Consider the following 14,019-nt stretch of genomic DNA (forward strand, 5'->3'; position numbering starts at 1 on the left):
AGTTAATGCTTTTTGCAAAGTTTATATTATGCTTGTGATGCATGAAGCTTTCCATCTTCATAGCATCACCAAGGTCACAAGGAACACAAAGATTGTATTGTACCAAGTCTCTCTTGATAGGAGAATCTATAATACAAATGCCTTTTGGAGGGGGGACGGGCTCCAAGTAAATCCGGTCCTCAACTATTGTTATGTTGTCTAATACTCTCTCTCTTGCAAAAGTATTGTTCATGCCAAGTTAATTAAGTACTATGTTCATGTTGCTACCATCAATTAAGTTCACCCTCTATGTTCTCAAAGAAATCTCACAAAAAGCTCTCACTTTAATTCTTTTAATTCCGTTATTCTCAAAGTTCATAGGCCATTTACATTACGCTGGTATCAAAGCATTTGGTTTCTCTTTTCTTACTTAAGAAGAGAGGTCCTTAAGTAGCCTATTAATGGTTGATTTGTTAATTATATTAGGGTAAGTGGGATTGGGATCTATTATCGGTTTTGTTGAGCGCACTATGTGGGATATGGTGCACACCTCGGGAGCTTTGGTCTTAATAATGGGGTGGTCTTTTTAGACTTGCGTATGACTTTACCATTATTGAGCCATAAGAAGTCCAAAAGGAGCTATCCCTCTGCAATTCTGCTATGTTAGATCCACCCCACTACTCTCTATAATTAACCAATTCGAGTCGTGGGTGTAGATACTTAAGTGCTTATTTTCAAAGTCTAAGAGGAGTCGCAACTAAGGTTTTGAATTGCCAAAGAATACATTAAGTAAACACATAAGTATAATTAGCATGGCTGACAATAAGCAAGAGAGTAGAATGAACATTGATAACTTTGATTTTCACATGAAGGTGCTAATGATGATGCCCCCATGTTTATCAATTATCTTGTTACTAGGTTGCTCAAGCTATGGGCAACCCTACTTTGCAAGCCGAAGTTACCCAACAACTTCTTGCTTATGGGATTTCCCTTCCTCTCCAAGAGGAGAGAGACCTTAGGAGGCCTCTTGATGAGACCCCCAAAAGAAGACTCTCTCCCATACGAGAGGAGGAATCCAAAGAACAAGAAAGTAATGAATCCCTAAGTTTCTCTGAAATGGGTCCATGAAGACCGAAGACTCTCTCCCATACGAGAGGAGGAATCCAAAGAACAAGAAAGTAATGAATCCCTAAGTTTCTCTGAAGATGTGGCTCCATGAAGACTGCGATCTAGACTATCGCCAACTCCTCCTAAGAGGAAATAGTCAACCCATAGTCCTTCTCCTCGTCACTCCGAAAGGGAAGAGAGGAAACAAAGGAAGAAAGAGGTCACCCTCTTCTCCTTCTTCTTCACCTTCCTCCTCTTTCGACGAAAGCTATGGCTATTCTCCTAGAGAATACAAGAGGGGAGGACATCGCGAATCATATCCCGCATGGCAAAGATCACAAAAGCTCAAGAAGTTCAAAGAGGGAGGAAAGAATATCTCTTTTCTCACCTATGATGGCACCTTTGGTGCCACGCAGACAAAGTATTGGTCTTCATCCAACAATTTGATGCGGCCTTTGGAGACGAGGGCTTCACGAAGTCCTCCAAGCTACACCATGTAGCTATGCACTTCCAGAAATCTACTTGTCAATGGTGGGCTAGCCTTCGTGGCAATGGCGAGGCCCCAAAGACATGTAAAAGTCTATGAGTTTCCATCATGAAGAAATTCCTTGCAAGCGTTGCAAAGGCCAAAGTGCTTACCGAATGGCGGAGCTTGAAGTTGCTCTTCAACGACTCTATCCACAAATATGTAGACAAGTTTTGGGATTTACATCTCAAAGTTGTACAGTCTTTCAAAGGATATACTTCTCCGAACAAAAGCAACAATTTTGTGCGATATTAATGGCCAAGTATGTTAACTCACAACGGCCTATCACTATCACCGAAGCCATCCACCACACTATGGTTGCTTCAAGAATCAATTTCTAACAAGGGGTGATAAGAAATTTCAAGCCCATGGAAGATAAGGATTGAAATGAAATCTAAAGGGAAGAGCAATGCTCAAAACTCTTCCCAAGGCAACACCAACACCAACAACAACAAGGCCAAGAAGAAAGTAGCTTACAAAAGTAAAAATGAGCTCTCTCCCGAAGAATTAGAGGCCTTTCATAAAGACCATAAATGATTTAAGTGTGGGGAGCAAGGACATGGTTATCGTTCTTGCCCCAAAATAAATGTACTCAATGACACTCCTAGAGCTTCCATGGTTGAAGCTCCAACAGAGGATACTCATTGCAAAGGCTCTCTCCTATGCTTGGGGAAAAGTAAGGGAGCATGATGCCTTATTCTCTTTGACCCTGGCTCTACTCACAACTTCATATCAACGGAGTTGGCCACTAAGTTGGGCATTCAAGCTTTTGAGATGGGAGATATTATAACTACCGATGGAGTTTTCAAGGGATAGTAAGCCTCCGTTACTCCCTTGATTGGGAAGTTGAGGCTTCATGTCCAAAGCTATGTCGACAAAGAAGACTTTTTTTTTTAATCTCTCCTCTCCGACATGAGGATGTTATCCTAGGGGCACCATGGTTCAACCGCATGGCTGCCAACATTCTCTGAAAGGAGAATCTATTTCACCTACAGGGAAAAGAGCATGTACATAGATGCTAATGATTTGGGGAACACCATATCCCTGGTAAATGTGCTTGCTTTTGATAAGTCAATGAAAAGCTCTATTTTTGCGTATATGATTTTTGTTAGAGAATCTGTAAATGATTTTAATGTTTTCACAAGTAGTGTCCTAAAATATAATATCTAACTTTACCAAATGATTTTCTCATATCTGATCATTTAATGTGGGAGAATAAACGGGAACAAGAATTAGAATAGAGACATGTGCTTCTAGACCTATCTCAACACGGGACCAAAAGGAGAGATGGTTGCATCTCAATAGGGGTCCAAAAGGAGATGGTCTGTTAAAGAGCAATGTGCAATAAGTGCTTCTAGACTTACCTCAGCAGGGGTCCAAGAGGAGAGATGGTTACATCTCAGTAAGGCTCCAAAAGGAGGTAATCTATCAAAGAGCAATGTGCATCTAATGGAGCTTAAAAGACCTTAGGGTTAGCTTCATTAAAGACCTCCAATGATTAGTGTTAAAAGTCCTTTGACCTTAGGCAAGCTAGGGCTGAGCTTGCGGTGGGAATCCGACCTAAGCTTGAGGTGCTTGTCATGCTTGATGACTAAGGTGCGTGCTTGATGAGGGTGGGGGGGATGACTAAGGTTTGAGGTGCTTGTCATACTTAAGGGGGGTAAGGTGCTTGAGTAAAAAAGAGACTACAAACTTAATGAGGCCCGGTGCTATCCCCCGGCAAGACTGGAGGTGCTTGAGAAGCTTCCCATACATGGGGGGTAAGGTGCTTGAGTCAAAAAGAGACCCTACAAACTTAATGAGAAAGGTGCTTGAGAAGCTTCCTATGCATGAAAGTCCCAAAGTTAGGGGAATCTTTGACTTAACTTTCCACTCACCCAAAGGGCACCCCTTTTCCCAAAGGACACATGGGACACATGTCAGACTCTCCCTATGCTTAACCATACGGTGTGCTTGAATGCTATTGGTTGGGCTAAAGAGGGGTCCAATGAGCTTCTAGTTCCATCCCACAAATATCTAGATATTTTCAAGCTCTCTCTCTCTAAGGGGTAAGGAGGACACTTGTCCAAAGACTACCCATGTACTTGAATGCATGTTGCATGTGATTGGCTAGGGGGGAGAGGGATCCAATGAGCTTGCAACATGTGGAAAAGTCACAACTTACCCCAAGCAAGCAAGGGGGGTGCTAGGGGGATATACACCACACACACACTCATTTTGTGGATCCATTCTCACTTGGTGAAAGTTGAGGAACTCCACCTCCTTCTCCAAGCTTGTAAGAAGTGAGAGCCTACACCAACACTCTTGGCTATGGAATGCAAATCCAACCAAGAGCCATGCTTCAATGCTTAAGCTTGCCGTCTTCTCCATCTTCATTACTATGCTATTATGTATGCTAGCAAGAAGAGTGATGATAAGTGAGGAATTATTTCTTTCTCCTATGGAATGTTTCTTCTTCCTCTTCCCTATTCTCATTCCCCGCTAGCTCTCTCCACCTTCGAAGGTGTTTGAGGCCTTGGGACTGAGGCTTGGGATAGTTAATGCTTTCTACAAAGTTTATGTTATGTTTGTGATGCATGAAGCTTTCCATCTTCATTGAATCACCTAGGTCACAAGGAACACAAAAATTGTATTGTACCAAGTCTCTCTTGATGGGAGAAACTATAATACAAATGCCTAGGGACCGGCTCCGTATGAATCCAGCCCTCAACTATTGTCATGTTCTCTAAACTCTCTCTCTCTCTTGCAAAAGTATTGTTCATGCCAAGTTAACTAAGTACCATGTTTATGTTGCTACCATCAATCCGTTATGCTCACAAAGTAATCTCACAAAAGTGCTTTATCTAATTTCCTAATTCCTCTACTCTCAAAGTTCATAGGCCATTTCCATTACAAGTAGCAATAAACGGAACCAAGAGCAATTAGAGTTGTCTAATTTCCTAAATGGATTTCAAGATGTTTTCATTGATGACATCCGTAGTGAGCTACCTCCAAAACGAGGGGATGATGACCATGCAATAGAGCTTCTACTAGGAAGCTCACCGCCTAATAAACCTCCTTATTGAGTTTCACAAGCTCAACAAGAGGAGATCATGAGGCAAGTGCATAAATTGGTAGAAAAAGGGATGGCGAGGCCTATCTCCTCTCCATTCTATTCACCAATACTTCTAGTGCAAAAGAAGGATGGCATATATCACATGTGTGTCGACTATAGAGCACTAAACAAGATCACTATTAAAAAAAAAGATTTCCCCTGCCGCCGCAGGTAGAAGATCTATCTGATAAGTTACAAGTTTTGGCCTAGCAAATGCTCCAACCGCATTCAAACTCATGATGGACAAAAATCTTCAAGCCACTCAAATTCTCTTCAGGAGTACAAGTGACACCTCCAGGTAATCTTTCAAGTTGTGAAAGAGAATAAGCTTTTCATTAATCAAAAGAAAAGTAAATTTTTCCTACAAGAGGTTCAATATTTAGGTCACATTATCTCTCAAGATGGTATATGTATGAATCCATCAAAGTTGGAGGTAATAAAAGCATAGCCTAATCCAAGGATCTACATGAGTTAAGAAGCTTTATTGGTATGTGTGCATACTATAGACGCTTCATAGCAAAGTTCTCTGAAATAGCAGGACCATTGTATGACTTAACAAGGAAGAGCGTTAAGTACTCATGGACTGCTAAAGAACAAAATGCTTTTGACAAGCTCAAAGAGAAGCTTACCTCCTAACCAGTCCTTATGCTTTCGGATCTCTCAAAGCCATTTGAGGTCCAATGTGATGCTTGTGGTGATTGCCTTGGAGAAGTTTTGCTTCAAGAAGGGCATGCCATAGCATATGAGAGCCGAAGGCTCAATGGCGATGAACGGGTCTTGGGCATATATGAAAAAGAGCTTTTAGCTGTTCTCCATGCCCTAAACACATGGAAGCACTATCTCTTGGGAGCTCCATTCATCCTGCGAATGGATCACAAAACCTCAAGAAATTCATGATGCAAACCAAGCTCTCCGACAAACAAATGAGGTGGAAAAATTTTCTTTCGCAATTTAAATTTCATATTGCTCACATTGTTGGCAAGCACAATCAAGTGGTTGCCAACATTGTTCACATTGTTGGCAAGCACCATCAAGTGGTTGATCATTCCTATGTTTCTAAAAAAGCCTTAATCCTCATGTGAGGGACTCAGATGAGATGTCATTGGATTGGACTTTTAAGCTATCTATCTTTTATGATAGATGAGTATGCTACTGACCAAGACTTTAAGTAGGTAATAACAAACTTTGCATTAGGGAAGAGATAAAGACCCATTCACCTTGAAGGATGGTTATCTTCCAAACGGCAATAGGCTATGTGTTACTCACCAATACAATAAGAAAGTCATGTATGAATCCCATGCTTCTCCTTATGCGGGGCAAACAAGGATTCCATAATCTACTCTTCGAGGAGTAGAAATGTATTTCTGTTGGTCTACCATGAAAAGTAAACATACAAGAGTACGTTTCAAAATGCGTGGTATACCAAAAATTGAAATTTGATCAAGGGAAGCAACTTGGATTGTTTCAGTCGACAGGCTTAGCAAGAAAACACACTCTATGCCTGTTAAAAAGGCTATTGAGGCACATCAAATGGCAACCCTCTTTAGATCTCAAATTTTCAAGTATCATAGCTTGGCAACATCCATAGTGTCGGACAAAGATCCTAGAATGACCAGTAATTTCTAGAAGGGTCTCTTTGAGAATTTAGGAAGTAGATTAAATTTCTCTTTCGGCCTATCATCCACAAACGGATGACCAAAGTGAAATAACTAATCTAACAATTTTTGAATCTACTAAAAGCTTATGTCATGGAAGTAGATCAACGTTCTCAATGATAGAAGTACCTACCTCTTATAGAGTATGCGTACAATGACATTGTACATAGTTCTATGGGGAAAGCACCTTTTGAGGTTAAACAGGGAAGATTCAAAAGTCCGTTACTACTTAAAGTATATGGAAAGATCTTCGCTGCTGATGAATATAGCCGAGATTTATAAGAATCTTTTCCAAAGATTAAAAAGGTTATATCCATCTCACTCCAAAGGCAAAAAGGGTTGCTGCTAATAAGCACAAAAGAGCCTTAGCCTTTAAGAAACATGATTGGGTCTTGCTAGAAGTTTCTCAAGGCTCATCTAAAGCATACTACGGGCAAGAATCCTAAGAGCCACCAAGCGTATTATACTAAACTAGCATCTTTGGTACTTTCTTTTAAAATTCTTAAGTCAATTAATGAGATGGCTTATTAGTTAAAGTTGCCCAACCATTGGTTCATTCACAATGCTAACCATGTGAGCCCACTCAAACCTTACAAAGGAGAGCCACCAAAAGAACCAATAATGGAGGACCAGCCAGAGATCGAGGATCAAGAAGAGGTGTTGCAGCTTGAATCGATTCTTTGACACGAAGACAAGGTACTAAGAAACAGTAACGTTATCTTATTATCATTTTAAAGATGCTAAATGGATGCAAGGAACCTAGCCTAAGAATAATATGAACCTTGTCAATGCTTACAATGCTACACTAGAGTAAGCAAATGAAAATACATTTTAAATGAACAATGTTTTTGTCTTATAAGACTCATTCTCTTTCTTTTATTGTGCACAAAATTTTGGAAGTATGCATGCTTAGGATCATGTTTGTGGTGACGATGTCTCCCAAACACCAAATAGAACTTGTCACTCTACTTTGGAAGTATGATATGGACTAAAGAGTTGACATGCTTGTGGTAGCTAAGTCTCCCGAGCACCAAATGGATTAGTCATCCATTCTAGTATTGAGTTAGGAGTTAGGATATAGATATGTGCTTCTAGACCTATCTCAATAGGGGACCAAAAGGAAAAATGGTTGCATCTCAATAGGGGTCCAAAAGGAGACGGTCTACCAAAGAGAAATGTGCAATAAGTGCTTCTAGATTTTACCTCAACAAGGGACCAAGAGGAGAGATGGTTACATCTCAATAGGGGTCCAAAAGGAGGTAGTCTATCAAAGAGCAACATGCATCTTATGGAGCTTAAAAGACCTTAGAGTTCGTTTCATTAAAGACCTCCAAGAGTTAGTGTTAAAAAGTCCTTTGACCTTAGGCAAGGTAGGGCTGACCTTGAGGTGAGAATTCTACCCAAGCATGAGGCGCTTGTCGGCTTGCTAACTAAAGTGCTTAAAGTGTTTGTGGGAACCTTGCCCAAAGCTTGAGGTGATTTTTATGGTTAAAATGAATAAGGTTCTTGAACTATTCAATTCAAAGATATACTCTCAAGAGGCACAAACGGTTTCCATGTTTGATTGACTAAGTGCTTGAAGTGCTCAATTCAAACCAAATGACTTAAGAAGCATAAAAGACACATAGAAAAATTCTCCACATGTGGCCCTCATGATGTGCTTGAATCCTATTGGATAGGCTTTAAAGGGGTCCAATGAGAATTTAGATGTATAAAAATAAATAATTAAGCTCTTTCTCTCAAAGAGGAAGAAGAGGACACATGTCCCAAATGATATAATTAAATATTACGAGAGAGAGAGAGAGAGAGAGAGAGAGAGAGAGAGAGAGGTGTGGACCAAGCATGAGAGGGGGGTATAGTCTCCCACACACACACACACACACACACATTCTCTCATTGTGTGGAGTGCAAAGTGCAAGAGCTCCATCTCCTTCTCCAAGCTTGTTGAGAAGTTGAGAGTCTACACCATTAATCTCGGCTATGGAATGCAAATCCGACCAAGAGCCATGCTTCAATGCTTAAGCTTCCATCTTCTTCATTTTCATTACTATGCTATTATGCTATGCTAAGCAAGAAGAGTGATGATAAGTGAGGAACTATTTCTTTCTCCTATGAATGATTCTTCTTCCTCTTCCCTACCCTCATTCCCTGCTAGCTCTCTCCAAAGGTGTTTGAGGCCTTGGGACTGAGGCTTGGTATAGTTAACGCTTTTTGCAAAGTTTATGTTATGCTCGTGATGTATGAAACTTTCCATCTTCATAGCATCACCAAGGTCACAAGGAACACAAAGATTGCATTGCACCAAGTCTCTCTTGATGGGAGAATCTATAATACAAACGCCTTTTGGAGGGGGCCCGCCGGCTCCAAGTAAATCCGGTCCTCAACTATTGTCATGTTCTCTAATACTCTCTCTTTTGCAAAAGTATTGTTCATGCCAAGTTAATTAAGTACTATGTTCAAGTTTCTACCATCAATTAAGTTCACCCTCTATGCTCTCAAAGTAATCTCACAAAAATGCTCACTCTAATTCTCTTAATTCTGCTATTCTCAACGTTCATAGGCCATTTACATTACAGTCCCTATGTCAACATCCATGCTAGTCGAGCAATCGAGTGCTTGTGAATTAACAACCACTAACGGTCAAACCATAGAGAGCCACATTGCATCTAGTTCAATGGACACCCCTAGAATCTCAATCCTAGATGGAGCATTTCTAAATGAAAATTGGAAGTATGAATTACAAACGGAGACTTTAACTGACCTATACACATGTCACACCTATCACATGGGTTGGTTAGATATCATACAATCCACGTCGGGTGCTACTAGCGTGGAGGAGCAACAACAAAGAGTTTGTGATGTCATCCATAGGGTTATTGAGCTGGAGAGGTAGAATAGAGGAATGTACATGCCTTCAACGGGTCTCATGAAATTCTTGGATACAGGGAAGGCTAAGAAACCAACTTTATCACAAATGGAGACTCTCTCTGTAAGCCCGATGGATCCTCCATATGTTGTTTCATCAGGGGTCTCATTACAATATGAGCCCACAAACGATAGCTTTACCTTTCCAAGTTTAGCTCATCTTCCTCTTGATGACACCACGGCTACCATGCCTACCCCAGTGATGGGCATGACAAAAAACATGCCATGGACCTCATTTATTAGTAAATCACCACTGAGTCACCACTACATGGTGGCCCAACGCCTACAACATTACCTACAAGTGTGCATCAATCACATGCACTTATAGGCCCTCGTGCTCATATAGCTCCTACCCCTCACATTGTTTCAATAACTTAAGCTCCATGACCACAACATCCAAGCCCTTATTTCAATGAGACCATACTAGTTAGCATTAGCATGTCGCATCCCACATCTGTTATGCCCAGGGCCACACATATGAACTTTGGTCCACCACATGGGACAACATCGTACCCATCTTGGGACTCGAGGATCACTCGTATGCCTAACTAGATGCCAACCCCTATGCCACATACAGTCTCAAGAGCACCTGTCTCCACTATACTTGCTCACTTGGGTGTCTTGGCAAAATTTGCTCAAGCTATCGATCGATCTATTGCTGAAAATATGTGTCACACGCCTGATAGAGAGCCTAGAAGTAAGGCAGTACAAATACCCAAGCTTACACAAAAATTTAATGGAGACGGGGATGTGAGAAAGCATATCAAATTATTTGAATAAATATGTGATTCCCTAGGAGAACACAATAAGCTGCATAAGAGTAATGCTTTAAGCCTGACCTTGAGTGGGAAGGATGGGGACTGTTATAGGACCCTAAGGGTGGAAGAGAAAATGATTTACCCTACTCTTAGGAGATTGTTCTTGAAAGAGTACATATGAGAGGGAGTGCTTTGGGTGTAGCCTCTCAGCTCCAAAAAGCCCAACGAGAGAAAGGAGACTCCGTGAGAGACTTTATTAGTCGCTTGAAGCATTTGAATTCTCGTTGTAATCCAAATGATCACTTCAATAATAACCAATTCCTTGATACATTAGGGGACTATGACATGAGGATATCTACAATGGCCTAGTCATTAGAGGTATCACCACTTAGGAATTAATCACCACCAATGCGATCCAATTGGAGGACAATTTAATGATTCAAGGAGAAAGATTGTCTGTTGAGCTTAAATCTACTAGCTCGTAAGCATCCGGGCATGAGCCAAAAACCATAAAGCCTATTGCTAAAGAGCCAAAGATATGTGAGATGACTTTAGTAGATCTCACCAAGGCCATTCAAGAAAGTCTTAGAGACAATCGTGCTCCACAAAACAATCATATGTATCCAAGAAAGGAGCAACAATGATACTCAGTTTTCTTTGATTCACATAGTACCAGTGAATGCCCTACATTTAAAGTAAAATTTAATGCGAATTGCAATGCATGTGGGAGGTATGGTCATCAAGCCAAGGATTGCATAGTATTTAAATGTGCGATGGCCAATAGACCAACCTTAGCATGGACGGACACACCTCGAGTGCCTGTATTGATGTTGGCCCCACCTCTTGAACAACCGTTACAATACATGGTCCCTAGGGCCCAAAATGTTGTTCAAACAACACCATTACCACCTCTAATGCTAGGACCACAACCCCCCATCCGAGAATCGCTTCTGTAAATCAAGTGGGTTGTAAGTCATCTATTGCTTGTGTGGATTGCGAGAATGAGTTAGACCCTAATGTTGCCTATGGGATTGATGCACTTGAAGAAAGTCGACAATACTACATGGAGGACTATTGGGGACAAGCCAAACCTATCTATCAAGTAGCTGCTCTTGCAACAAGAGGCCAAAATATCAATTTCACTGCAAAGAGACCACCTTTTAAATGCTACGAGTATGGGGGTCCACATTGTGTAGCCTAGTGTCCTATTAGACTACAAAAAAATGCCACACTAATGCAAACCAATCAAGCGAGTACAATGACAATGCCGATACTCATGTGTAATCGATGTGGCATAGATCATTTGATTGCACAATGTCCTAATAATCCAAACGTGCCAAAGATCACACCATCATAAAGTACACCTGTGGTATCAGTAAATGTACTCACATGATCGATGCTCCAAAACCAAAATTATATTCTTGAAGAAAGAGACACAGCATCAATGGCCCAATCTTAGAAAAAGAAGAAAACACGAAGGAAGAGATCGCAGGGAAGGAAGCTTATAGCTTTTTAGATGGGTACTCTGGCTACAATCAAATCAAAATTGCAATAGAGTACCAAGAAAAAACAGTTATAACCAAATTTGGAGTGTTCGCATTTCGTGTTATGGCTTTTGGCTCAACCATTGCCCCTGCTACCTTCCAAAGATTAATAAACACTGCTTTTAGGGAATATTTGAGGGAGTTTTGCGAAGCTTTTTTAGCTGATCTTTGTGTTTATTCTTCTTGGAAAGAACATCTATCATGTTTACGGAAAGTGTTTGAAAAGTGCAGATTGTATCGTATCTCATTACACCCTTTCAAATGCCAATTTTGGGTTAAACATGGAGTCATTTTAGAGCATATAGTGTCCAAAAAAGGAATTTCCACAAATGAGAGCAAAATTAAGGCCATTTTTAATTTTCCACCACCTACAAACTATAAAGGAGTTCAAAGGTTCATGGGTCATGTTGGTTATTATCGGTAGTTTATTTTAAACTTTGTCGAGATAAATCGCCCATTGTACAAGCTTCTTATTGAGCTCCACTGGACAACGGAGTGTGACCATGATTATGAGTTATTAAAAAAGGCCTTGACAAGTGCTCCCATCCTATGAGTGCCCGATTGGAATGTAATTTTTCATGTGCATATTGATGCATCAAACTTTGCTATTGGGTATGTTCCAACTCAACCAAGAGAACATAACCCCATTAGCTTTGCAAGTCATCAATTAAATGATGTTGAGAGGAACTTCACCACTACAGAGCGGGAAGGTTTATCTATGTATGATTTATGCAATAAAGAAATTTTGTTATTGCCTTCTTGCCAACACGTTAGTTTTCTATGTGGATCATCAAGCATCGTTGTATCTAGTAAATAGACCTTGTTCCACGGGAAGAATTACATGATGGTTATTAATTCTTCTTGAGTTTGATTTTATTGTTGAGTGAGACCCGATAAAAGACATGTCATGGCGGATCATTTGTCTCGCATACCCAATGGTGAAGCCTCTACTGGAATCAATGATGAATTGCCTGATACTTCTATGCTCCTAATCAAGAACATGCCTGAATGGAGTGAGAAGATTGTTAACTTTTTAGTTAATGGTTTTCCACCCAAAGAGCTTCATAAGGATATAGCTTGAAAATTATTAAAGGAATGGAACCTTATTCTCTAATTGCAGGAACTCTCTACAAGCTAGGGAATGATGCTATTCTTAGACGTTGTGCTCATCAGGATGAGTATTTAAACATACTGCAAGAAGCCCACATGGGTATAGCCGGAGGACATTTTTCAGGGGAACTAACTGCTAGAAAGGTGTTGCAACCATTTGAAAAATGGGGTTTAGATTTTTTTAGGCCCAATTAGTCCAGCACCTCGTAACACTCAATCTCGATATATTATTGTTGCTAGTGACTATGTGACAAAGTGGGCGGAAGCCAAGGCGACACGCAAGGTTGATGCAAGGTCAACTGCTAAGTTTCTCTTTGAGAACATTATTACACGATTTGGTTGTCCCCTTGAGATTGTAAGTGACAATGGTACTCATTTTATAAATGGAGTGATAAAGGAACTCACGACAAACTTCATGATAGCCCACCATAAGTCTACACATTATTATCCAAGCTGAGAGCCCTAACAAGACTTTAATTCTATCTTGACCAAAACAGTGGAAGCTCATTACACGTATTGGGATTTGAAGCTGACATCAGCTCTATGGGCTTATCATACTTCTTACAAAGTGGCTATTAATTGTACACCATTCAAGATGGTATATGGCCAAGAAGCAGTTATGCCACATGAGTTTGTAATTCCTAGTCTGCGGGTAGCTTCACAAGAAGGTTGGTATGGTAACTCTTTAATTGAGCGCTATATATCCTTGAGAGGTTAGATGAAGAAAGACAATTGGCTATGCAAAATGCACTTGTGGAGAAAGATAGGAGAAAGAAATGGTTTGATCGTCATTTAAAGAACACGGATATCAAGATTGGGGATAAAGTCCTTATGTATGGAGTGCATAACAAAAAGAAAAAGTTGAAATATATGGGAAACGGACCATATAGAGTATGCGAAATCACCCAACAATGTATCATTCGTGTGGAAACTCTTGATGGCGTTGAAACCATTGGATTCCTCAATGGGAGTAAATTTAAAAGATACTATGATCCTTTAAGCCAACAGAAGCTGTGTGCCATCCATCAAAAAAAGGCAGCCAAAGAAGAATTGAAAAAGATACAAGCTTAAGCTGAGGTTAAGGAGCGGCAGCAATGTATTAGACGCCAACGAGAGGGCAACCTTGAAGTTACACATGCATTTCAAGTTGAAACAAAGGATGATTGGTTGGACTCTAACACACCTCTACGATTTTCTATTGAGTTAAATAGCACCTATGGGAAAGTGCTATATAGCGCCTTATTGGAAACATGTGCTAAATATAATCTTCTATCATATGGAGTGTGGTGTCTGTCATAATAATCAATATCTAATTCTCCTA

This window comes from Adiantum capillus-veneris, chromosome 30 (genome assembly GCF_014529385.1).
Source record: "Adiantum capillus-veneris isolate H3 chromosome 30, ASM1452938v2, whole genome shotgun sequence".
Lineage (NCBI taxonomy): Eukaryota > Viridiplantae > Streptophyta > Polypodiopsida > Polypodiales > Pteridaceae > Adiantum > Adiantum capillus-veneris.